We start from the raw sequence: 27,796 nt of genomic DNA, 5'->3' as shown, positions 1-27,796 counted from the left end.
AGGCAGATCCCATGCTTGATGTCTGCAAAGTTCAGGTTTCTTCACTGCAAAAGCTACATTGTTTTCTAAAATCGCATCCAGGGCTCTCACTTAGGATCCAGGTGCCTTTAAATTGGAAGACCTCCTCCAACAAAATTGCTTTGCTCCCTCGTCACATATTCAACCCGTCAGAATAAAGGAGAGAGAGAGAGAGAGAGAGAGAGAGAGAGAGAGAGAGAGAGAGAGAGAGAGAGAGGAAAAGAGAGAAGAGACCATCATTTAACCTCTTGAGCTAGGCAGTTTAACAAACACGATGTCTCCATCTGAATCCCTGGGACCTGGGACTATGTCACTTTGCCCCGCTGGAAAAGGGGCCGAAGCTGCAGGTGGGCAGATGGAGTTAACCCTGAGTTAGCCACAGCCTCACCAGCAGGAACCTAACAGTGATGAAAACACCGGGGAGAACTGTATGCTATAAACACCAGCGTGATGACTAAGGGGGACAGAGGACCATAAAGTGGGCGGGGCAGATGGAGAGATCGACATCCTTCGTCATCCCAGCCTCGCTTATAGATGTCCCAGTGGGACTTGGAGGAAAAAGGACAAATCCTGGGCAGGTTCATGGACAGTTTCTAAACCCCAGCCTGGCACATGGGGATCCTGTGGGTTTGTTAGTCAAGGGCCCCTCCAGGGTAGAACCTCCACCACAGGCCTGAGTCTGTCTTCTTTAGAACTATGTGCTGAGTCTCTTTCCCACATCCAAGTTTTTCATCTTCTGAGCTTGTTTCCTCTCCCACCCCCAGGAGGAGGGGCTTCTCCGGTGGTCCCTGGGTTTTAAGAGGGGGCAGGAGACTGACTGTCACACTCATTGGTCACTGTTTGCTTCACAGCACAGATGTAGACACCGGCTATAGAAAGGCTTTAGCTGATGTTCCAGGGGTACATCTCAATGTGCTCCCGAGGGGATCGCCTGGAGATTCTTGACCATTAAAACACAGATTGTGGTCGATTGATCTAGAATCTAGAGCAGTGCTAAGGTCTTTCTCTCTCTCTCTTTCTTTCTTGCCTTCCTTCCTTCTTTCCTTTTCTCCTCCTCCTCCTCCTTTCATTTGAGACAGGGTCTCAGATAGCCCAGACTGCTTTTACTTCCCCAGTACTGGGATTTTAGGCATATGCCACAGTCCCTGAGGGCTCTGTATTTTTTTTTTTTTTTTGGTTTTTCGAGACAGGGTTTCTCTGTGTAGCTTTGCGCCTTTCCTGGAACTCACTTGGTAGCCCAGGCTGGCCTTGAACTCACAGAGATCCACCTGGCTCTGCCTCCCGAGTGCTGGGATTAAAGGCGTGCACCACCACTGCTGCTGCCGCTGCCACCGCCGCCACCACCACCACCACCACCACCACCGCCCGGCTAGGGCTCTGCATTTCTAACAAGCTCCCAGTGCTTCTGCTGCTGAAAGGAGACAGAGTCAGCCGGTCACGGAGTCCTAGTTCACTGCACTAAAGAACAGGTGCTTCGTGCCTTTGAGAGAGTTGATTCAAGGCAGGCATGCCTGTGCATGCATTTAAATCTAGTGAGACAGAGGCAGGCAGATCTCTGAGTTCCAGGCTGGCCTGGTATATAGAGCAAATTCCAGGGCAGCCAGAGCTACACAGAGAAACCCTGTCTCAAAAAAAAAAAAGAAAAGAAAAGAAAAGAAAATAACAGAGAGAATTAGAGAGAGGAACAAAAAGAGAGAGACTTCTCTTCCAGAGGACCTGGGTTCAATCCCCAGCACCCATATTGGCAACTCCGTAACTCCAATTCCAGGGCATCCGATATCCTCTTCTGGCCTCTCCAGGCACACATGCTGCATAGACATACATGCAGCAACACACACACACACACACACACACACACACACACACACGATTTTTAAAATATAATGAAATTACAAGCTGGACATGGTAACCCAGGCATTCAGGCAGAGGCAGGAAGAGTGTGAGTTCAAGACCAAGTCTTGGCAACTTAGTGAGACTATAGCTCAAAAATAAAAACAGAAGCCGGGTGTGCTGGCACACGCCTTTAATTCCAGCACTCTGGAGGCAGAGACAGGTGGATCTCAGTGAGTTCAAAGCCAGCCTGGTCTACACAGTCAGTTCCAGGACAGCCAGGACTATTATACAGAGAAACCCTGTCTTGAAAAACAAAAACAAAACAAAACAAAATAATAATAAATAAATAAAAGAAATAAAAGAAAAACAGACATTTGTCCTAGGGAAGCCCATACCTCTGCTCTCAGTTGTGTCTACTTTTCTGCTGAGCACCTCTCTTTCTCCTGGTCCTCATGTTTAAACCTATACTAAAGAACCTTTAAGAAAAATCTCCAACTCTGCTTCAAAAAAAAGCCGGACAGTGGTGGCGCACACCTTTAATCCCAGCACTTGGGAGGCAGAGGCAAGCGGATCTCTGTGAGTTCAAGCCCAGCCTGGGCTACAGAATGAGTTCCAGGAAAGGCACAAAGCTACACAGAGAAAACCTGTCTCGAAAAACCAAAAAAAAAAAAAATAACAAAAACAAAAAAACTGGAGAGTTGGCTCAGCACTAAGCACTGGCTGTTCTTGCAAAGGACCCGGGTTCCATTGCCAGCTCCCAACTCTCTGTATCTAGTTCCAGGGAATCTGACAGCCTTTCCTGCTCTCCATGGGCGCCTGGCACACACGTGTTGCACATACCCATGCAGGCAGGAAAAACATTCATACACATAAAATAATAATTAAAAGAATAAAAATCAACACAGTAGGCCTGGTGATATGCATTTGTCCTCTCTACACAGGTAGAAGGTGGGAGGGTCAGGCCAGTCATGGTGGGACACGGTGCATGCACGTCTCTGTGAGTTCCAGGCCAGCCTGGTCTGGGGACTGAGTTCTAGGTCAGCCAGAGCTAGAAAGGAAAAGAAGAAGAAAAGAAAAAGAAGAATTCAGCTAACAGATAGCTCAGTGCTTATTACACAAGCCTGGTAAAAATTGAGTCTGGTCCCTGGGACCCACAACAGAAGGGACAACAGACTTCTGAAAGTTGTCCTCTGACCTCCCCAGGGCAAGTGCATGGTCACATACACGCAGTAATGTTTTTTTCAGGGCCTAGAACTCAGCATGACTTGGCTGGCTTCAAACTCAAAGAGCTCTGCCTGCCTCTGCCCTCCAAGTGCTGGGATTAAAGGTGTAGCCTACGTTGGTCTGCATAGTGAGTACCAGGCCAGCCAGAGCTGCAGGGTGAGACCTTGTCCACACCCCCCAAAAAGATTTTTAATTAATTAATTAATTTTTACTTATTATTGTGGGGGTGGGTATGTGTGTCACAGAGTGCATTTGGAGGTCAAAGGACAAGTTTGTGGAGGTTGGTCTCTTCCCAACTTTATGTAGGCTCCGCAGCAAGTGTTTTTACCCACTGAGACCATCTTGCTGGCACATAAATAAAATAATTTTTAATTAAAAAATAAAAATAAGCCAGGCAGTGGTAGCTTTGATCCCAGCACTTGGGAAGCAGAGGCAGGTGGATCTCTGAGTTTGGAGTCAGCCTGGGCTACAAAGCGAGCTCCAGGACAGTGAAGGAAGGCTACACAGAGAAAGCCCATCTCCAAAAACCGTAAATAAATAAATAATCAGCCGGGCAGCGGTGGTGGCGCACACCTTTAATCCCAGCACTCAGGAGGCAGAGGCAGGCGGACCCCTGTGAGTTCGAGGCCAGCCTGGGCTACAGAATGAGTTCCAGGAAAGGCACAAAGCTACACAGAGAAACCCTGGCTCAAAAAACCAAAAATAAATAAATAAATAAATAAACAAACAAATAAACAAGTAAGTAAGTAAATAATAACCCCAAATAAAAGGGGTTGGGAAACGCTTGCTTAGCTTATGCGAGGCCCAGAGCTCCCCAGTCCTGAAGTAAAACATGAGCTAACCCCTATTTACGTTCATAACCTAACAAGACCTGCTGTTTGTAGGGAATGAAAGCGGCTCCCTCATCACCACCAGCCAGTCTGTAATGAAAGCCTTTGGCTTCAGTTGTTGCCCGGGCACTGAGGGAATGTGTAACCGAATATTATTGTGTGTGAGTGAATGGCTGAGACCTAGGAAGGCAGAAAGACTCGGTCCCCCTCCTTTCTCAGGTGACAGAGGAGCGCCAGGGTCCATCTGGGTGAACCTGGGTCACTCAGCAGAGCCGTTTTCTGGAGGGACACTCGGCCCTCTGAACTGTCAGACACACTGCGATGTTTTCATCGTCTGGATTATGAGAAGCAGAGCCGCGAGCAGGGTCACAGCAGCCGCAGCTCGTAGGTTTCTGATTTCTCTTTCTTTCGGACATTTTTAGCAGTTAGAAAGCAAGCCAGCTAAACACAATGGGATCCAGACTGAGGTGATGTGGAAACTGGACTCTATGCAGGCCGTGCTTTCTATGGCTCCTGCTGTGGTCTCACCTGCAGGGACCAGATGCAGAAGTTGTTCTGGGGTGCTGCAGCTTTCTGTTACTATCTTGGCTTTCTAAGACCAAGGACTCCAGGTGCCTCTCAAGGCTGAATATTTGTGCCAGCCAACTGGTTCTTGGGATCAATAAGCACAATGTTATTTAATCTGAGGAATCACTGTGCTCAGAGCCATCTCCCCCTAAAATAAGCATATATAATACTCCATATAATATCTAGAACTCCTAGTGGGTCTGTGGGTGACACCGGACCTGTGCTTGATCCCCAGTATAGAGAAGGGACGGACGGGGGGGGGGGGGGACGGACGGACGGGGGGGGGGGAGGAAGGGGGAGGAGAAGGGGAAGGAAGGGAAGGAGAGACAGAGAAAAGAAGAGGAAAGAAGGGATGAAGGAGGAGGAGAAGGAAGGGACGGGAGAAGGAGGAAGGGGGAGGAGAGGGAAAGGAAGGGGAGGGAAGGAAGGAGAGACAGAGAAAAGAAGAGGGAAAGAAGAAGGGATGAAGGAGGAGAAGGAAGGGACGGGAGAAGGAGGAAGGGGGAGGAAAGAAAGAAGGAAGGGGAGGGAAGGAAGGAGAGACAGAGAAAAGAGAAACGGGAACAAGAGGGGTGAAGGAGGAGGAGAAGGAGGGAGACTGACCGTGAACAGACTGGACTAGGGGGTTTTCCAGCACCACAGGCATCCATGGGAATGCTGGTGCTTCATTCATTCATTCCTGAAGCCCCGAGAGAAACAAGGCCTGAGGACTTTCTGACAGACTTACAACTTTTAGCTAAGAAAGTCTAAATATTTCCCAGGTGTGGTGGCTCATGCCTACAATCCTGTCACTCATGGGGTTGAGGCAGGAGGATTGCTTTGAGTTTGAGGCCAGCTTGGACCCTTGTCTCAACAAAAAGCTTGGGTTCTTGGTGAGGGACACAGATTTTGAAAACATGGTGTTGAACAGAAGAAACCTGTCACAAGAGAACGTGGGAATTGTGAGTCTGTTTACTGGAGGACGAGGCAGGCACCCAGGTAACCCTTGCTGAGGGAGATTAGAAAACTAGGTCCGGAGCTGGAGAGATGGCTCAGAGGTTAAGAGCACTGACTGCTCTTCCAGAGGTCCTGAGTTCAAATCCCAGCAACCACATGGTGGTTCACAACCGTCTGTAATGAGATCTGGTGCCCTCTTCTGGCCTGCAGTCACATATGCTGTATACATACTAAATAAATAAATCTTTAAAAGAAGAAGAAGAAGAAGAAGAAGAAGAAGAAGAAGAAGAAGAAGAAGAAGAAGAAGAAGAAGAAGAAGAAGAAGAAAAGAAAACTAGGTCCTTCTGGCCACAAGGGGTTATGTAGAGGATGGGAAGGGGGCTGGTAACTCAATTCATCCCCCCTCACTTTCTCTCTCTCCCCCTCCCTCCCTTTCTACCCCCCCCCACTCCCACCCCCTTCTGCTCCTTTGGAAACAGGGTCCCATGTAGCCCAGTGTAGGGGAGGGGGACACAGGGAGGGGGAGGGAGGGCTTGAACTTCTGATTCTTCTCCCTTTTTCTCTCAAGTGCTGGCATTAGAAGCCTGTGCCACCACAACTCCCATGTGTGGTTGTTGGGGATTAAACCCAGGGCTTCATGCAGGCTAGGCCAACACTCTACCAACTGAGTACATCTCCTGCCCCTTGTTGTTGTTGTTATTATTATTATTATTATTATTATTTCAGTTGTTTGTTTTGAGACAAGGTTTTTCTGTGTAGCCCTGGTTGTCTTAAAACTCACTCTGTAGACCAGGCTGGCCTCGAACTCAGAGATCTACCTGCCTCTGCCTCCTGAGGGCTGGGGTGAAAGGTGTGTGCCACCATGCCCAGCTTTTTAATTTTTCTCTCCCCTCCCCTTCTCCTCCCTTTTCTTCTTACTTTTTAAATATTTATTTAACTTTGTTTGTATGTCCACCACATTCATTCAGGAGCCTGCGTAGGTCAGAAGTGTCAGGTCTCCTGGGCAGGAGTCACAGTTGCGGGATGTAATGTGAGTGCTGGAGACTGAACCCAGATCCTCTGCAAAAGCAAGCGCTCTTAACCATGGTGTCATCTCTCCAGCCCACCTCTTTTCTTTGTTAAACTTTGTTGCCAGGTGTGGGGTGAACACTTTTAATCCCAGCACTCAGCAGGCAGAGGCAGGTGGATTTCTGTGAGTTTCTGGTCTACACAGAATTTGCCTAAAAACAAACAAACAAACAAACAGCTATCTTTAACTGTGTTTTCCTATGGAGTCAACCCCAAGGCCTTGTGTATGCTAGGGGAGGGTCCCACACTGTGTTATGCTGCCAGTCCCCGGTGGGTGGCTAGATTATAGGCAGGGATGCTAGCCTACTGGCTTATTAACTCCCAGCGCAGTCTCTAACCCAGCCCAGGCTTCTGGGTGAGTCTGTGACATCTCCCTGTCTGCAGCATCGTCAACAGTGATTTTCTGACCGCTAGGTAGAGTATCCGTCTACCTGCACAGTGAAGTGACCGGCTGGTAATCAGGCCTTACAGCCAGAATCCATCAGGGATGCTGGCCTGCCTGCTCCTTAGAAGCTGTGAGAGACGCGAAGGCCACTGCCCCTGAGTTCATGGCTGGCTCCAGAAGCCTTGCTTCCTTCTATCCTCAGCCCGAGCAGCCTGGGTTTCAGCGATGCTGACCGTGAACTGGGAATTCCATCTCCTCTTTGCAGACCTCTGAAAGCACAGGCCCTCGCTGTACTCTGAATCTGTTGAAATCTCAGCCCTCTGTGGGAATGTGTTAGAAGTGGGACCTTTGGGGGATGGACTAGGTTAGAATGGTGGGGCCTTTGTGAGTGGGATTAACGCCCTCATTTAAAAAATGCTCCTGGGCCAGCAAGATGGCTCCCTGGGTGAGGGCACCTGCCACAGGCATGACAGCCTGTGTCCAATTCCCAGGACCCTAAGAACAGACTCGCACAAGCTGTCCTCTTACGTGAGTGTGTATACACACATTGAGTAAACAAAGTGAGAGCAAGCAATCTCCCTCCCACTTCTATCACGGGCGGGCTCTTACGTCACTTCTGGCTTGAGCCTGGAAGCACGTCTCCCCAGTTTGTGACCTTGGGTCACCACCCTCCAGGGTTTGCCGTGAAAGCCACCCAGTCTGTGGTGTTTTTGTTACAGCAGCCCACAGGGGCTGAGGTAACCCCCAAACACCAAATCTGTATAAGAAAACCACAATTTTGAGTGGAAAAAACATAGCCATAATATATTTATTATTTCATAGATTATTATTATTTTTGTTTGTTTTTTTTTTTTTTTTTTGGTTTTTCGAGACAGGGTTTCTCTGTGTAGCTTTGCGCCTTTCCTGGGACTCTCTTGGTAGCCCAGGCTGGCCTCAAACTCACAGAGATCCGCCTGGCTCTGCCTCCCAAGTGCTGGGATTAAAGGCGTGCACCACCACCGCCTGGCTTATTTCATAGATTATAATGTACCTACTGTTTCATAGTAAACATGGGTCAAACTAATGAATAACTCCATCCTGGACGAAGACACGGACATACCAGGAACTGGCTAATCCATTCTATAAGACAGAGGTGCTGGCCCAGCAGGGTGGGATGGCGGCTGGACGCACTGCTCCAGCCGTGAGACCTCAGTGATGACACTGTCAGCTGCCGGCCGCTTCCCATGCCTCGCTCATCTTTGCTCAGTTACCTCCTGTAGTCCTAGCTGTCCACACAGGGGATTCAATACCCGATGTGTTCCTCTAGAACCGTGGTTCTCAACCTTCCTAATGCTGCGACCCTTTAATACAGCTCCTCATGCTGTGCTGACCCCCAACCAGAAAGTTGTTTTCATTGCTACTCCAGAACTGTAACTTTGTTACTGTTATGAATCATAATGTAAATGTCTGTGTTTTCCGATGGTCTTAGGCGACCCCTGTGAAAGGGTCGTTCAATCCCAAAGGGGTCCTGACCCACAGGTTGAGAACCACTGCTCTAGGCCTCCTCCAATCTACGGTTATTCTGAATCACTGCTTGTCTAGATCATATCATCAAAACTTGGTGGAGGGCTGGGGTTGTAGTTCACAGGTACAGTACTTGCCTAGCACACGTGAGACTCTGGGTTTGAGGCCCATAACCGAACAAGACGAGACACGATTTCCCCGCTCCTCTTCCATCACCACCCCCCGTGCCCAGCAACAGTTTAATTTTTAAATTCTTTCCCCCTTAAACACATTTTAAAATAGTTTCTCTGTTATGTATGTGTATATGTGTGTGCCAGCATGAGTTTATGCACACCATGTGTATGCAGTCCAAAGAGAACAGAAGAGGGCATCAGTTGCCCCTGGCACTGGAGTTAACAGTGAGTCACTGGATGTGGGTGCTGGTGACTGGCCCTGGGTCTTCTGCAAGAGCAGCAAGTGCTCTTAACTGCTGAGCCCTCTCTCCAGTCAAGAGTCTTAAACGAGATGTGCTGATGCCAATCTCGCTGAACCCGGTTCTTCCCAGCGTAGTCTGTATCTTCCGGGTGTCCACATTAGCTTCATTCAGTCAGAGTATCTGCCCATTCTGTGTCTCTGGTCTGTAGCGAGTTCCTTTTGTTGAGGAATATCAATTATCCTTGGGTTAGAATGTCATGGATGGGGGAGGACAGGGGAATCCGTGGCTGATATGTAAAATTAAATTAAATTACAAAATTAAACAAAATTAAAAAAAATGTCATGGACTTTGATCATGGCCTTGAAATTGCTTTGACTCTTCATCTTTCTCCTCTGCATGATGCTGATTTGGTTCTTGGCTGTGATTATTTATTTTGATTTGTTAGGTCTGTGACTAGTGTTTGGGGTTTGACTTCTTGTCTCAGCTCTGCAGCCTCCTTTCTTTTACTTTCTCATTTCTCTAGACGTCCAGGCTGTCCTCAAACTCACTTCTTAGCAAAGGATGACCTCGAGTGTCATCCTCCTGCCTCTACCTCCCAAATGCTGAGATTAGAGCCTGTACCACCACATCTGATCGTGGGCCTTGGGAGGTAACTGACTAGATGAAGTCTTAATGGTGGGGCCCTGTGATGAGACCGATGTCTTTATAAGAAGAGGAAAGGAAGGGTGAGGAGATGGCTCAGTGATAAAACAGAAAGTAAGAGGACCTGAGTTCAAGTCCCCAGCGCCCATGAAGTCAGGCATACCCTGTATAACCCCAGGGCTGGGAGAGTAGGCATGCAAGCTTCAGGTTCAGTGAGTAACCCTAGATTAAAGTTTTAAAAAGGTGGAGACCCACAGGGGATGAACCTGCATGCTCCATCAGCCTATGCACTGCACACACATGTGGACATGCACTGCACACACACGTGGACATGCACTGCACACACACGTGGACATGCACTGCACACACATGTGGACACACACTGCACACACATGTGGACATGCACCGCACACACATGTGGACATGCACCGCACACACATGTGGACATGCACACACACATAGACACACAAGCGAAGTGGGGTGCAGAAGTCAGAGGACAGCTAGCAGATCAGGCCTCTCCTTCCCCCATGTGGATTCCAGGGATCAAATGCAGGGAGACTAGAAGAGGCAGGGGCTGGAGAGACGACTCAGAGGCACTCTTGCAGAGGACCCAGGTTTGGTTCCCATTATCCATGTCGGGAGCCTCAGAACCACCTGTAACTCCAGCTCCAGTGGATCTGATGCCCTCTTCTGGCCTCCACATATATGAACATATGAGGCACACACACACACACACCAAAAACAAATCTTTAAAACAAATGGATATATATAACAACAACATAGTGTGATTCATCCAACATTTTTCTGTTGACTGAACCTATCATTTTTTTTTGAGTATGTGGTCAAATGTATCAATATATAAGGATTGGAGGAGGAAGAATAGAAAGAAGGTGAAAAGAGACCTGAATTTGAGAACCCTTGGACTCCTGTTATGCAATGACTTCAACTATGTTTGGGCTCAGTTACCCAGACGCCATTAGTTCAGAAACTGGTACCATGAGTGTGGACTTCCTAGTCTCCAGAACTATGAGAAACAGACATAGAGAGACAGATATTTATTCAGTCTGTGGTATTCTGTTATAGTAGCAAGAAATAAGTAAAGACACCATCCTCTTGGAATCAACACGTTCCTTGTGGGGAACCTTTGAAATGCTGTGTTATGCCACTTCCCATCCCGTTGGGGCCCTCCCGTCGGCATCCACCAGTTCTTGTTCAGGCTCCACGCACGCACCGATGAAAGGGAAGCGTCCCAGGCTCGGGACTTCAGCTTTCTCTTTTGTGACTATTAACTCTGGGACCCTTTGTCACATGCTCCACCTTCTCCCGGGGAGAGGAATAAGGAAGGAGGAAGAAGGAAGAAGGTTGAAAGGATGGAGTCGAGGGTGCTCAGAGCCTCTGCCTCAGGGCTCCCTGAGGTGTGTACGGATTCCTGGGAAATACAGGCTGCCTCCCATATTACCCTCTAAATCGCTGTGACATATGCCTCACTTAAACTGGATTACAGTCAGGTGCTGGGAGAAGCTGCTTTAGTCGACTGTGGACTGAAAGAGGACAGTGGTCCCCTGAGACCCCGTTGCCTGGTGACATCCTCCATATCGTGGTTAGTGTAAGTGCAATCTCTGATGTCCATGCACCGATGAAATCGCCCACGGACAGGTTTCTCAGAACTCAGCCCCGTCACTAAGCAACGTGTGACTACTTTTGCAGGAAAGTTTATGTCTCCAGTTTTCTGTGCTTGCTGTGTTCCCTGACACACATTCAGATCGACTCCTGGCTGGTGACATCTTGTTAAGTGTTGTTTCTAACTCTCCAGATGTTCCCTGGCACCGTGCACTCTAATCCAGGGACACCTGTTCCTGAGGCGTGACTGGCCAAGTGGTACAAGAAGTCCCCTGAGAGCTACTGTGACATGGACTAGGGTAGCATTTCCGTTATCTCTCCTTTCTACACGACCCTGCGGGACACAAGAGCACCTGGTAGCCAGGCAGGCCGCAGCAGCTGTGGACCAGAGACCAGTGGCTGCATGCCTACCTCCCAAGACCCCACTCCATCTTCAGGATGCTAGGAAGAGGTTGGTCTTCAGACCACGGGGGCACAGAAAGCTGTGCACTCACTCCAAGTGGCATGGGTGTGTCGGTTGGCAGCTGAGGTTTGAACTCGGAATGTTTCCCCACAGGCTCAAGTGTTAATGCTTGGCTCCAGCCGGTGGGGCTGTTTTGAAAAGGGACCTTTAGGATGTGGAGCCTCAGTGCGGGGGACTGGGTCACAGGGAGGAGGGCTTGAGGTTTTACAGACTAGCTCCACTTTCTGCCTACCCTCTGTTTCCAAATGAGGGAGCCCCAAGCTCCTGATGCCATGCCTCCTCCACCAGGTGAAATGTATCCCCTCAAACTGCAAGCCCCCCCCCAACACCTCCTCCTCCCTTCCTTCTATGAGGCATTTGGTCACCGCAATGAGAAAAGTCACTAATACAGTGGGTTTCCTGAGGTCTAAGGGAACTGCCACAGAGGGAGGGAGCCGGGCTCGGAGCATCAGTGTCTACAGCAACGCTTCTCACCCAATGCTGCGACCCTGTAATACAGTTCCTCATGTCGTGGTGACCCCCAACCAGAAGATTATTTTCATTGCTACTTCATAACTGTAATTTTGCTACTCTCATGAACCGTAATGTAAATATTTTTGGAGCTAGATAAGAGGTTTGTCAAAGGGGTTGTGACCCACAGGTTGAGAAACCCATCCGTCACCAGGAAGACGCCTTTGCCTTAGTATTGCTTGGCCTAGGGGAGTCTGGGAACCAGTGATCTTCTGGAAACCATTACTGTAATCTTCCTTCACCTGGCAGCCAGTCTATACTCAGAGATTTTTGTGAGTTTTGTTCTCTTGAGGCAAGAGTCTCAAGTATCCCAGGTTGGCCTTGAACTGGATAGGTAGCCAAGGATACCCTTGGATTTTTGATCCTTGTGTCTCAGCCTCCTGAGCAATGTTTGCCCCCACACCTGGTTTGTTCGCTTCTGGGAATTGAACCCAGGACTTTGTGCGTATCAGGTAAATACTCTATGAACTAAGCCACATCCCTAGGCCCTACCCAGAATCTTTTAAAAACAGTTTGTAAATACCTTTCTGTACTCTATCCTTGGAGAAAATGAGCCACCAAACAAGTCATTAATTCCATAAAGTGAACACATTTTTAAAAGAAAGGTGGAAAAACGAAAAGCTCCAGTAGGAGAAAGACAAGAAAACATTCGAGAGGTTAGAAACAAACCCTGGGAGAGATGGTGGCAGCCACCGAGCCTGTGTTTTCCCAGGAGCTTACCGGCTGAAGCATTCCTGAAGGTGGAGGCCCCCCCACCTCCACTGGGAACACAGCCTACTGAGAGAAGACATAAATCAATCGTGGCTGGACCTAAAAACAACTTTGACATGCTGAGAAGATCAAACTGATCCAAACGAACAAAGGAAACAGAGCACTCCCCATGGAAAATCTTTTTTTTTTTTTTTTTAAATAGATATCCTTCTAAAAATCAGCCTAGCTTTATTGTGAGTCAGGAGCAGCTCTGGCTGGAGATCAGGGGCCTAGGATCCCTTTCAACCCACTCAGAAAAGCTCTGAAGACCTCAAGCCATCTTGTCCAGAAGTACAATGAATTCTATCGCAGCTTGTGCGGCCCATGGCTGGCAGACTCCCAGTGGACTGGGGTCTTTCTGCCCCTCTTATTTCTATGCTTTAATGAAAAGGGGTTCTCCCAGCCAGCTCCCCATCGCTGCAGCTTTATACGTTAACCACACCACAGGACACAGAACTACTTGTAAAGCAATTCTGCCAGCCACTTTACTGTACAATTAAGGCTTGTGGTAAATCTAGGGTTCCGTTTTGTGTGTGTTTAGTTGTTTTTTTATTTTGTTTGTTTTTGAGTCAAGGTCTCATGTGGTTGAAGCTGCCTCTGAACTCCTGACCCTCTTGCCTCCATTTTCCAAGTGCTGGGACTATAGCATGCACTATCCATACTCACCCAGATTAAATCTGGATAAGAAAGACAGACGGGCACAAGTGTTGTGCCACCCAGGGCGGAAACACAGGGCCGCTGGCGGTGCTGCACGCATGCGCATGCGAAGTTGTTAGCATGCAGGTGGCTCCATGGAAGTTCTCCGGCCGCTGCCATCAGCCTTGTGTGGCCACTGCTTTGGTCTTGGCCTCCACTCTATAGGAGGTGGCCCAGAAGCACCATTTCATTTAGTGTTAGCAGCCCACAGAGGTTCAGATCCAGGTTCCCTGGACCAGCCGCGCCCACCCCGACTTCCTCTCTCCCCATTTAGGATCATACCAGCCTCTCCCTGTCCTCCGAGGAACCTCCGCTGATGCCCACTAACATGTCTTCCCCGCCCTTCTATGAACAGCGCGTGTTGAAAACCCCTCCAGTCCACGGGCAGAAACACAGATGACTGTAGAGCGGCTGAGCCTTCCCGAGTCCCTCTGCTCCGTAAGTCTCCTCTGTGGGCCTGCCGTATGCATGTGTTTCCACACCCCTAATCAAAGTCTTTCTTCAACTGCCAGAAAGAAAAGAAGAGGAAGAGGAGGAGGAGGAAGAAGACAATAGCGACTGTAGAGCAGGCACAATCAAATCAAATGGACCTGAGGGCCCGCCCTCGACTTCTGTCGTCTCCTGCATCTTCTGAAAAGTAGGCGGCAGTAGATGGGCCACACCACCACCATGTAAGAAGAAGCCAGCACTCTCTCCACAAAATCTAAAAGTGATTATCTGAAAATATACTCGAGTTATCAGACAGCTGGCTTAATAGAATGACGTAATATACACACAATAGCATACTGTGTGGGAAGCAGGATATATATATATATATATATATATATATATATATATATATATAATATGTGTGTGTATTTACATATATATGTAATCATTTAACATAGAAGGTGGATTTCGACAAAAGGCCAGAGTTCAAACAAAAGAGAAGGGACTGGCAGACAGCTCCGAGGCTAAGAGCACATACTTCTCTTGCCGAGAACCTGAGTTCAGTTTCCAACACCCATGTCAGATACCTCACAACCACCTGTAACTCTGGCTCCAGGGAGATGTGACACCTTGCGCCTCCTCAGGTACCCGTACATACATGCACAGACCCATATAGAGACACAGACATATACATACATAGTTAAAATACATCTTTAAAAGGAGACTGACGAGGAACTGCATAATGTAATGCTGAATCAAAGTCCCAGTGGCTAGCATTCCGGAGGACATTTCAAAGGAGGAGTTATTTCTGGGTCAACTTAAATGACGTCTCTAAAATAACCTCAGCAGTTGGCACGAACGATAAATGCTCAGAGTAATGTGCGTGTCTTGGCAAAGAGTGAGAAATTAACCTTTTCTTGAAGCGTATCTGGAAGTGAATGCTCAATAGAATCATGCCCAAGAACTTCCTGGTGGCTAGCCGGGTCTAGATGAGTTACCTGTGGGTTAAGGCTGCCAACTAGGGTGGGCTCAGAGTTTTATCTCAGATGGAAAAGATGAAGTTAGTGGAGAGTGGTGTGACGCAGTCAGGTCTCATCTCTGTGGATTCAAAAACCCATAGCCGATGGGAGGCCTGCCCCTTTCTAAACAGAAACAGAGGAGGAGTGGATGGGGACTGGGCAGAGGGGAGGGGTGGGGGAGGAGAGGGGAGGAGAGGAGGGAGGGAAATTATAAAATAAATGAAAAAATTTAATAATAACAAAAAAATCAGTAATCCATAGCCTACTCATGGGACAGCTAAGGACTCAGCTGGCCAGATTCTCACTAAGAACCTGCCTTACAGGGGCGCTTGCTCGGCCTGTGCCCCTGCAGGGGTGAATCATGCCTTCCTTCCATGGGTACTTATAAATGTGACCTTATTTGGAAAAGGGTCTTTGAAGATGTAATCAAATTCAAATGAAGTCATACTTAATTGGGAGAGGCCCTGACCTAGTGAGATGTAAGGTCCTGTTTGTGGACAGGGTCTCGGGTATCCCAGGCCCGCTGATTACGTAGTGGAGGATGACCTTGAACTCCTGCTGCTGGGCAAGCACTCCACCAGATGAGCTACAGCCTCACACACTATGATGTTGGGGAGTCTTTGGTTCCCACTCTTTAGCTTTGACTGGCCTGGAACTTACTATGTAGCCCAGGCTAGCCTCACAGTCCCAGAAACTCTCCCAGCGCAGCTTCTTAGCTAAGTGTTGGGGTTACAAGAGTAAGCCCCCACACTGGCTGACGAGGTCCTCAGAGGAAGAGAAATGGAGTCAGAAGCAGACAGGCAGAGGAAAGGCACCGTGACAGACGTACAGGGTGAGCCGAGATGGCGGTGGAGGCAAAGCCTTGGGTTCAATCACCAGCATGAAAGGGAGAAAGAGAGAGATGGAGGGAGGAAGAAGGGAGGGAGGGAGGGAGGGAAGGAGAGTGGGAGGAACGGAGGGAGGGAAAGAAAGGAAAGCCGGGCGGTGGTGGTGGCGCACACCTTTAATCTCAGCCTCAGGAGGCAGAGGCAGGCAGATCTCTGAGTTCCAGGACAGCCTGGTCTACACAGAGAAACCCTGCCTTGAAAAATCAACACAAAGGGGGCGGGCAGAAGCTAACTTTAATGAACAGTAATGAATAAATACTTCAAAAGAAGAAGTGCTTAGGCCTTCCCTCGGTTCCTGGGATCTGTAACTCATTTCCCTCTTTGTTTTTCTTTTTGTTTTACCATGGTCACACTGCAGCCTCGCGATTAGTTAATACCAGATAGCGCTGCCTAAACCTCAGCTACTCTATTTAAAACCTAACAAAGAAACATGTATGTGTTGGTCCTGGGTAAATCAGGGAAGAAAAAGGCAGGGGCCTGGTCCTTAGATAACTCCAGCCCAGATGAGGAAGGGGAAAGGTGCAGGAAACAGCAACAGAGTGTAAATACAGTCCGGAGGAAGCAACTGCAAGACACCTAAGACCTCCTGCAGGAAGAGGAGCAGCAAAGGCTAGTTATGGCCCAGGCAGGAAGGCTAGCAGTGTCCCAAGGGTAGAACTCAGGCTGCCAGGGTGGGTGGCAAGCACCTTTACCTGCTGAACCATCATCTGGACACCAACGTCTTCTACTGGCTGTGTAGAAGATCAGACCCACCTACAGAGAGAGGCTACTGGTGCCCACAGTTATATTCCTACAGAGGTGTGGACCCAGACACACCAGATTTCTAATTCTTAAAAAAAAGGAGGGGAAGGGGAGGGAGTTTTCTGAGTTTCATGTATATGTTCTGATGTTATCAAAGTTAGTTCAATTCTACACTGGGTTCCTAAAAACAAAGCTAAACATTGCACTGTGAGAACCGAGCAAGTCCATTCTGGATATGTCCCAAGAGAACAGAAAGCAGGGATTCAACAAGGGTTATAATATTTGTATCATTGTCCACTATAGCCTTATTCACATAACCAAAGGTGAGGAGACAACAGGGCCCGTCAACAAGTGGATGGATAAACAAAATGTGGTAGAACAGGGCTGGAGAGATGGATCTGCGGCTAAGAGCACTAGCTGCTCTTCCAGAGGACCAGGGTTAACTCCTAGAACCTAAGTGGCCACTCAACTGTCTGTAAGTCCAGTTCCAGAGGATATGATGCCCTCTTTTGGCCTCCATGGGTAGTGCACACACATGGTGCACAGACACACATGCAGACAAAACACCCATCCACACAAAATAAATATAGGTAAATATTTTCCAAGAATACAGCTGAACAGCATTCACCCATTAAAAAGAAATACAGCACTGATACGGGCCACGATATGAACCTTGGAAATACTGTGTTAAGTGAAATAAGCCAATGCAGGAATATATTTATTGTAGGACTGGATTATTATTAACTATGTTGAAGGGGCAAGTTCATAGAAAAGTTATCAAAGAGGGATCATTAGAGGAAAAGAAGAATCTCAAGAGAGCTGGGAAATAGAGAGGGTAACAGAAAACACAGAAGAGGAAAGTAGAAGGTGGGGCGAACTGGGGAAGAAAGGGAGCCCGCTGGACAGGGAGGGAACACATGAGAACAGAATAGTGACCTGTGTGTATGAAAACGCCATGATGAGCTAATCTCCCCAAGAAAGAAGAACTCTCCTCCCTGCCTCGCTGCGCCGGCACTGTGGATGAGGGTTCCTTGCTAGCTCGTATTGTGCCAAGAAGTAAACCATGCTATTGCATTCTGGATAAAAGAAAGAAAGAAAGAAAGAAAGAAAGAAAGAAAGAAAGAAAGAAAGAAAGAAAGAAAGAAAGAAAGAAAGAAAGAAAGAAAGAAAATGCCATGATGAAGCCCATTACTTTGAATGCTAACCTGAAAAAACATAATAATAATACAGTTATCAGGGCAGAAGTTACTGCTTTACAGTAAGGGTGGTGGGGAGCAGAGGGGAGCAGACTCTGCGAGCAGGGTGGGAATTTTAAAAGAGACAGGGAAATGTGGGAAGTGTGCCACAGCAGCCATGGAGGCTGAGGGCAGAGGACAACTGGGTCTTTGGAGTTTGCCCCACATTGGGCGCCAATATTGGGATAAAATCGCAAACAATCCACGGAGCCTGCTTAATGAACAAAGGAATTTATCTGAGGGTTAACTCACAAGACAGAACAAAGGAATTTGTCATAGGATCCTGGAAGGGTGAGGCATGGTCCAACACAGTTCTCTGGCAAGTTCTGCCCTGGTCCATACCAGTATCCAAAACCACGAGGTAGCAAAGAGAGAGAGTTTATATGCACCCCAGGTCTTAAGGGTCCCCCAGTGGCCACACCCCAGGGGCAGGTACCTCAAGGTCATAGGCAGGTGTAACAGCTACCTGCTGCCTCACTAGGGACGGTGCTTCAGGGCATGGCTCAAACAGCTACCCACTACAACTTTGCCTAGAGAACCTACAAAGAAATGATTCTACCTAAGTCCACCATGGTGGACAAGTGAGTTTATTAGGGTTACCTGCAGAAGTACGGGTGATTTTTGGATGGCTGTCTCACTGGAGAGTCCCATTCCTCCATGCCCACTCATCAACTGTCAATGGTTGAGTGTCCTCAGGGAGGGGAGGGAGAGGTCTCTGAGCGCTACCCTCCTTCCATAGTATGATGGCAGCTGCTCTGACTTCCAGCCGTGCATGTCTGGGGTGGACTGAGTTACATAACAACGGCCATCAAAAAAATTCTGGAAATAATGTCGAGGTGGCAGATGCTGTTCATGCAACCAGTCCCACTGCATACTTGGTTAAAATGGCAAATTTTGTGTTACGTATTTGGTTACCAAAACAACAAAACCCTACAGAGTGTCTCTAAAAACTTACGAGGGTTTGCTCTATGAGCTGTGGGCTATGTGTGTCGGACCTTCAGCTCAGAGCAATGTACACGAACCTCACCTACACTAAGACTTTTAAATGACAGGCACACAATAAACGCATGTTCCAAGTCAGACATGATGGTGCACATCTGTAATCCAACATCCGGGAGGAAGAGATAGGAGGAGCAAGGTCATCCTTAGCTACACAGCAAGTCCAAGGCCAGCCTGAGCTATTTAAGACCCTGTCTCTAAAACAACAACAAATATGTTCTCCTCGTGGACACCAAAGGCTGGGGTAGAATGGGCAGCAGAAACAGAGGCTCCAAAAATAATGCATGTGCCTCAAAAACCGAGAAGACCACTCGTGGTTGGGGAGCACTAGCAAAATGGTGAGGTAAGGAACTTGAGCTCAGTGTTCACAGATGGGGAAACTGAGGACACTCCAGAGATGTGGGTAGTGCAAGGGCATGGGGGAAGGGCCGAGTGGGCATCTGATCATGAAGCCCTTCTGTGGACAGTGACAGAACCCTGAGGGAAGCAGTTGGGAAGGTAAGAGGGGACAGACCCAGGGGAGTGTGCCTGCCAAGTTATATCCGGGCGGAACAGCAGCTTCTCAACGCGGCTTCGAGAATGATTAGCCAGGTGTCTGAGTGAAATGGAGGACTAGAGGAGACACCTGCCAGGGCTCCTCAAGAGCCACCAGGGAGGCCAGGCTACGCCCGAAGTCCCATTGACCCGTGGGTGACTCCACTGCTGCTTCTGGATGATGTCCTACCAGTAAGGCTTGGGGCCAGTGACTTCGTTCTTCTGGAGTACTCCACGGGAGCCGATGGCTTCAAGGGGACGGAGGTGAGAATGAGCCAAGGCTGTGAGGATGAGGAGAGAAGGCTATGATTTTTGTCTATTTTCTTAGGTTAAGAGAGGTTGGAGGGTGTGGTGATATTATGTTCCCCAAAATATTGTGCACCCAAATAAAGTTATCTGGGGTCAGAGACAGAACAGCCACTAGATACAGAGGCCAGAAAATGGTGGCACTCATGCCTTTAATCCTAGCATTCCAGAGGCAGAGATCGGCCTGGATCTCTGTGAGTTCAAGGCCACACTGGAAACAGCCAGGCATGGTAACAAGAGCCTTTAATTCCAGGAAGTGAGGGCAGAAAGCAGAAAGGTATATAAGGTGTGAAAACCAGGAACTAGAGCTTTGTTAAGCTTTTAGACTTTGAGCAGCAGTTCAGCTGAGATTCATTCTGGATGACGACTCAGAGGTTTCCAGTCTGAGGAAACAGGTCAGCTGAGGAATTGGCAAGGTGAGGTGACTGTGGCTTGTTCTGCTTCTCTGATCTTCCAGTTCTCACTCCAATACCTGGCCCTGGATTTGTTTTTATTAATAAGACTCTTTAAGATTTCTGCTACAGGAGGGGCAGAGTGAATTCGCGGGGGCGTGGGAAGACTAAAGGCAGGGGACAAAGAAAAGTGACGGGACAGCAGATGGGGGAGGCAGCCAAGGAGATACAGAGACCAGCAAGGGATCGGAGAGCGCACCAGATAGGGTGGGAGACAGTGAGGAGATGGGAAATGTTCTCATTCTCCTGGACAAGAAACACGATGACGCGGGCATGAGACAGAGACTGTGGTGGTTTGCACCCCCCAAGAGAGACTCCACAGGCCATGCATGCTGAATAGAGGAGAAAGGCTGTAGGCCCAAATGGGAACGTGATGCAAGCCCACGGACCACACATGATCAGGGCCGGTATCTGGGCTCAGTCAGACTGAGTACCCTGGCGATCAATTAGTGATGTCTGCCAAAGGAAAAGAAGAGGAAAGACAGCGTTATAGCCTTTCAACCCCATGAGACATGCTCAGAGAGGAAAGGTTAGAGGAGGGGCAGTCCCGTGTGACGGTGAGGTCCAAGACCTCTGTGGATGACCCTACTGCCTGCAACCATCATTAAGGATGCCTGGGGCCAGCAAGATGGCTCAGGAGATAAAGGCACTTGCTGCCAAGCTTGATGACCCGAGTTCAAATCTCAGGACCACTCAGAGTCGGAGAAAACTGACACCTGCAAGTTGTCCTCTGACCTCCATATCTATGCAGCACAGCCTGGGTACCGCCCCACCCCCCACCCCCCTAACCCCCCACTCCCGCCGAGACACACACACACACACACACACACACACACACACACACACACACTCACAGAAATAAAACAGTGCAATGCTTTAAAAGGGGACCTAGACAGATGGCGGGGAGGATTGCCAGTAGCATGGATGTTCAAGTCTCTGGTAGCAGTGGCATGAAGAGGATGGGAAACTGTCAGTGCAGGATGTGAGAAGTCACCTCTCAGAATCAGCAGGCGGACCGAGGCAATGACAGGCGACGGAACCACAATTCCGGACTTGGCAGAGTCCAAGTGCTTCCAGCACTGAACGCTAAGCCCTAAAGGGCGTGACCAAGGCTTTCTCTCTTTGTATCTTCAGACCTTGCGTACCACCATCACCTGGCAGGTGTGCTCTGGCCTGTGGGATGAGGGGGCCCATCTCTAGAGAGCAAGGGGCATACATTCCCTTTTCCTGCCCCACAAATCAGGAGTTGGCAAGAAAAGGAGATGGGAACCAGGGATTTGACTCAATGGTAGATAGAGCACATACTTAATATGCCCGAGGCTATGGGCTTGATCTCCAGCATCAGACCAGAAAGGGGAAAGGAAAAACAAAAACCTATGTGACAGGAAATGGGGCAGATTCTAACAGAAATGGTCCTGGGGGTGGTGCAGGGGGGCAACAACAGAGCTGCCTGGTCACAAGCACCAGCAGAGCAGGGTGTTGACAATTCAGTGACACACACTCCCGCGGACACCAAACCACCCGGTTCTATCCGCAGCGGTTGGTTTCCTCTAAGAGCTTTCCTGGGAAAAGACAGACAGACAGAGAAGCACGACAGACGCCACAGTCAGTCCAACCCTAACTTTGCCTGTGATTTTGGGGATCAACGCTGAGGACAAGCTAACTGTGCTTCAGTGTGCTTGCCACACAGCTCGCCTCCACCCCACCGTTTCCTAAGATTGCTCTGAGTCTGACAAGAAGAACGCTACTTCAAAACGCTTCCCGTTTCAGTTCCCAAGTTCCCCCACTATAGTGAATTCTAGATAAGGATGCCTGGGCTTCACAACGCCGCCGTGGAACACGTTTCTAGTAAGTAGGTCGTCTATCTATGGGGTGGGTTTGGAATTAGCTACGCTCTGGAGACAGGGATGCGTCGAGAATTTTGACTTCGGTACAGAGCACAGCATCGTTGCCATCCAGCCAGCCTTCTATGGAGCTCCTCACTGGGGACAGAATCTCCAGGACACCCAGCTCCTCTGTGTTTCATTTTCTTCCTTTCTGAGACAGGGTCTCAACCATGCAGCTCTGGCTGACCCAGAATTTGCTGTGTAGACCGAGGTGCCCTTGAATTCCCCGAGATCTGCCTGCCACTGCCTCCTGTCTCCCAAGTGCTGGGATTAAAGTCTTGCACCACCACAAAGCTTGGCTTATTATTATTATTATTATTATTATTATTATTATTACTACTACTACTACTATTACTATTATTATGACTTTTGACAGGGTTTCAAGTCACCCAAGATGTCCTTGAAGTTCCTGTGTAGCCAAGGACGACCTTGGGTTTCTGATCTTTCTGCCCCACTTGCTGGGTGCTGGGATAAAGGCTTTCTCCCCCATGCCTGGTGGATACCGTGTTGGGATGGACACCATGCTCTGTGCAGGCTAGGAAGGCATCTATCGAGTAGGCGACACCCCAGCCCTGTGTCCTCTTTCTGGGGATAAGCATATTTGGTTTCTTGCCACTGAAACTGATTTCTCTACAGAGCATGTGTGTCCTGTAGCAACAAGGACGTGGGGACCTTCAGGAGCTACAGATGAACATCCTCCCCCAGACAGTGCTGTGTCATTCCAGACAAGTCCCCAAATCTGCATTTCTATAAAATGTCCTGAAACAGGCCTGGGAGACCGGTAAGGACAGGCAGAGGGGGAAGGCACTGAGCTCCCTCTGTGACGGAGGAAGGAGGACACTCCAGTTTTAGCTCAAGTGGATCCCAGAAAAAAAAAAAATCCATGTTGTGAAAGTCACAGAAGAAGGAGATGACTCGTTTCCACAAAGTGGGACGCACAGCAGGAGCTGGGTGCTGATCCGAGGATGGCATTAGCTTTGCAGACCCCGAGACCTGTGACCTGTCTCAGGTCACCGTTTCCAAGTAGGACAGGGAGCTGGGTGTGGTGACAGCCACACTGTCATCTCAGCATCTCAATGGTAAAAGCAGGAGGCTTTACATTCAAAGCCAGGCTAGGCAGCTGGAGATTAAATCTAACCCTAACCTGTCTCAAAAGAACAACAACAAATCTACAACATGCCTCGGGTGGCCTTTGTGCTGATGGTCGCCTTTGCTGGTCAGGGCGAGAAAAACACAGTGGCCTGGATGCACACGGGGGCCTCGGGCTACAGTGATGACGCACCCTTCTCCAGCCAGTCACACACAAAGGCTACCCGGGAAGGGCTGAGAAATTAGCCCCAGAAGCAAAACCCAACAGCTGTGGTTTGGTGAATAAATAGAATTCTTGCTACACAAGGGAAGAGAAAAAAATAGTTTTATAAAGTGTGTGGGGGGAGGCAAATAACCAAATGTTTTAAGAGGGGCAGATGTGCCCATAAGGAACATGTGGAGATCCCCGCAGGAGCACTGTGCCCGTAGCTCAATGGGGCTGGGCAGGCCAGAGGTGGAGTCCCCTTTTCCAGTGTTGAGGGGAGCAGGTATCCTTCCAAACAGGCCTGCCTCTGGCCTAGACCCTCAGCAGGTACCTGGTCTGTCTTTTGCATTGCAGACCTCTCCTCTGCTGGGGCACCCAGTGCCCGTTTAAGGCAGGAAGCCCCAGGCACAGGAGGAAGTGGCAGGCGCCCTCATTCACACAGGATCAGGAGCACGGGTGAGCAGGCCCACAGGCGATGAGTCACCACGAGCTGCCAATGCTATTCTGAGATCTGCCAAGGACACGGATGCTCTTGTCAGCACCCTGGCATCCCTGGCTGTTTGTCTCCTTCCCAGTCTGGCTCCAGAAGGCGAGCATTGTTAAGAAAGAGGGATGTGAACAGGGTGAGGCCATAGACAAAAACATCTGACTATTCTGCTTCTGCTGTCTCCTGGAGACCAGGAAGTCGTCACTGAGAGCCACCTCCTTCTGGATTGAACTGAGGCAGCTTGCTGAGAAGCCAATCCAGGGCAGGGCATGGCAGACCTGGTAGAATTTTCCAGATGAATCACCTGGCCACTTACTTTACTAAGGGCTGAAGAAGTATTTAAGTTCTAGATTCTCTAAGGAAACTGAATCAGAGTGGGTCCCCACGAACAGCTCTCCAGAATGCAGCACCCGGGCACCTTCTCAGCCTCTCTAGCTCCATGCAACCCAAGGAAACTTTAAGCTCCAGGAACCATAGGGGGCCAAGTGCCACAGAGACCATCTCAACTCAGTTACTGGAATTTAAATAAGAACCTACGCCAGGTGGTGGTGGTGGTGGTGGTGGTGGTGGTGGCGGCGGCAGCGGCGGCGCACGCCTTTGATCCCAGCACTCAGGAGGCAGAGGCAGGTGGATCTCTGTGAGTTCGAGGCCAGCCTGGTCTACAGAGTGAGTTCCAAGACAGCCAGGGCTGTGCAGAGAAACCCTGTTTTGAGAAACAAAAACATCAAATAAATTAAATAAACAAACAAACAAACAAATAGGAGAATATATGTAGATTGTATGCAATCCTCCCCCTCCTTTTTTTTTTTTTTTTTTTTTGAGACAAGGTCTCTTTCTGTCAACAAGATGTATGGTCTTCCTGCCTTGGTTTCCCAAGTGCTGGGGTGACTGGCCTGTGCCACCATACCTAGCATTACTCCACCATTTTGTTAAGGGATTGAGCCTCTGCAGATTTTAGTGTACAGGGTGTATGCTCCTGTGGCTGTCCCTTGTGAACACTAGGGAGGACTGCCTTTCCCTAAGTCAACACAGGGACGTGAGGAGGCTAGAGGAAGGTGTCAGACTCCTGGAGCTGGAGGTAGAGGATCCAAACCCAGGTCCTTCAGAAAAGCAGCAAGTGTTCTGAAGTGTATCTCTACCCCGGTCCCATCCCCCTTCCTCCCTCATTCCCTTTATTATCTTGTTCCTATTGCCCTCATAATATGAGTGCTCTATCTGCATGAATGCTTGCAGGCCAGAAGACAAAGAGCATCAGATCCCACTATAGACAGTTGTGAGCCACCATGTGGTTGCTGGGATTTGAACTCGGGACCCCTGGAGGAGCAGCCAGTGTTCTTAACCTCTGAGCCATGTCTCCAGCCCCCATCCTGGTTTTTATTACTCCCGCCTGACCTACAGGCCTGGTTCTGTATCTTTGGACACTGGGGTTGAACACAGGGCTTTATGTGGGCCAGGCATGCGCACTTAGTGCCCAGCCACACCCCGGCCCAGGTTTTCTGCCCTTTTGAAGCCCTCCTCTCTGTTGCTGTATACAGCTGCCAGTCTGTACTTTGGAAGCTCTGATCTGACCTGATGGTCACTGTCACTGTGCAGTGGTTTTCGGGTGATTCTCTCCATCTGCCGGGTCACTTAAGGTACTTCCTGTGCACATGCCACATGCCTATCCAGACCTAACTCGCCACATCTCTGTAGGAAAAACAACACAAACAAAAGCCCGGGATGGTTTCCGTGGCTTACTGCTTTTCCCCCCGTGGAAACATGCTTGCTCTCCAAGGCACGGTTCCCGCCTGACTCCCAGCCAGCTGGGTGATCCTGTCCCACTGACTCAGTGTGTCTTCAGGGTGGTTTGTGGGTCTCTCTGCAGGCGTCTCCTGACCTCTGCAATCTTGCTTCCTCATAGGAAATGCTTGCTAACAGGACACGGACCACACTGCATGCACCTACCTGTCCCTAAAAGTATACAACACAAGGAAGTGTGAGGATGGAGGCCTGCTGACTTCCTCCTGTGGAGCCTCGTGCAATTTAGTAGGTTCTTTTTGTTGTTGTTTTTCAAGACACAGTTTTTCTGTGTAGTCCTGGCTGTCCTGGAACTCACTCTGTAGACCAGGTTGGCCTCAAACTTGGAGATCCACCTGCCTCTAGCTCCTGAGTGCTGGGATTAAAGATGTGCCCCACCATCACCCGGCTCTTTTTTTTTTTTTTTTTTTGGTTTTTCGAGACAGGGTTTCTCTGTGTAGCTTTGCGCCTTTCCTAGAACTCACTTGGTAACCCAGGCTGGCCTCGAACTCACAGAGATCTGCCTGGCTCTGCCTCCCGAGTGCTGGGATTAAAGGCGTGCGCCACCACTGCCCTACCCGGCTCATTTATTATACTTAAAGCTTCTTTTAAAATATTTGATTTGGGAGCTAGAGAGATGGCTCAGGGGCTAAAAGCACAGTTGCTCTTGCTGAAGAACATGGTTTTTTGCCAGCACCTACGTGGAAGCTCAAACCTGGAGTTCTGTGACTCCAGTTCTGGGGGATATGGTGCCTTCCTCTGCCTGTATGTCTGCATGTCTGTGCCCTCCTCTGGCACAGACACAGTGCACAGACATACATGAGGTAAAACACCCATATATACAAAATAAAAGTAAATCTAAAAAAAATTAAGATTTTGAATTTTGTGTGTGTATGTCTGTGTGTGTGTATATGTGTGTGTGTGAATACATGCAATTGAGTGCAGGTATCCTCAGTGACCAGAAGAGGGCATCAAACCCTCGGGAGCTGGAGTTACAGGTGGTTGTGAGCTGCCTGATGTGTGTGCTAGGAACTGAACTCAGGTCCACTGGAAGAGCAGCAAGCCTCATAATCACTGAGCCATCTCTCCAGCCTCTCTTCTCATGCATTTTAAATCATTACTACATTACTCATACCCAGTACAAGGTAAGTGTTTTGATAGTTGTTAAAGTATATTGATTAAAAACAAAGACAAGCTGGGCGGTGGTGGCGCACGCTTTTAATCCCAGCACTCGGGAGGCAGAACCAGGCGGATCTCTGTGAGTTCGAGGCCAGCCTGGGCTACCAAGTGAGTTCCAGGAAAGGCGCAAAGCTACACAGAGAAACCCTGTCTCGAAAAACCAAAAAAAAAAAAACCAAAAAAAAAAAAAAAAAAAAACAAAGACAAGAAAAAAGGTCTTATTTCAGCACAGATACAAACTTTTTTATATTTATTTATGTGTGGGGGTATGTGTTTATACCAGGATCAGAGGAAAAGTCACAGTTGAGTCCCCCTTCTACTTATTCAGGCCCTTGGGATCAAACTTAGGTTGTCAGCAAATGCTTACTGGTCCCTACAGATGCAAATATTTTCAACCCAGACTAGACTGACTACGGATATGTAACCCACAAGGGTCAACTCTAGGTGGGTATAAACATACACATATAATATGTATATATAGTTATAGACTGTGTAGCATTAGTCACCGAGAAGAAGAGTCCCCTGCTTTACCCCGTGCTAATAACATGACCTCTGAGATATGGCTGATGTTTGCTGTCCCAGTTTGAATGAGTATGACCTTTGAACTGGTGTATGCTGTCAGGTTCAACTGAGTGTGCGTTACAATTGTAAGCTCTGGACATATGCAAGGTGTTCTTGGGCCAGCCCTCTGCTCTCTAAGAAGTGACCAGCTCTGGGAAGATCGACTTCTAGTCAGTGAGGCTACAGATAAACAGACATCAAGAATATAAAAATTAAACAAAAAAGAAGATAAAAATTAAAAATATATAGTTATTACAGCTAGTTCTGTGATAAACAGACACCAAATGCAGAACATAGTAATCCTGAAATGTAAGTGAAAGAGGTCAGTCCCAAGAGACTGTGTGCTGTAGAACTCCATTTATATGACATGTCAGACAGGCAAACCCACAGATACAGAACGTCAAACAGTACTCATCAGGAGCAGAGGAGCGGGAGGATGGAGTGTGACCACTGAGCGATGAGGCTCTCTTTAGAGGTCATAAAATGTAAAGTTAGATAGTAGTCCAAACACAGAGAGACCCTGTCTCAAAAGAAACAAACAAAAAATTAAG

This window comes from Peromyscus maniculatus, chromosome 3 (genome assembly GCF_049852395.1).
Source record: "Peromyscus maniculatus bairdii isolate BWxNUB_F1_BW_parent chromosome 3, HU_Pman_BW_mat_3.1, whole genome shotgun sequence".
Taxonomy (NCBI): domain Eukaryota; kingdom Metazoa; phylum Chordata; class Mammalia; order Rodentia; family Cricetidae; genus Peromyscus; species Peromyscus maniculatus.
Note: the sequence above shows the minus strand (reverse complement) of the source record.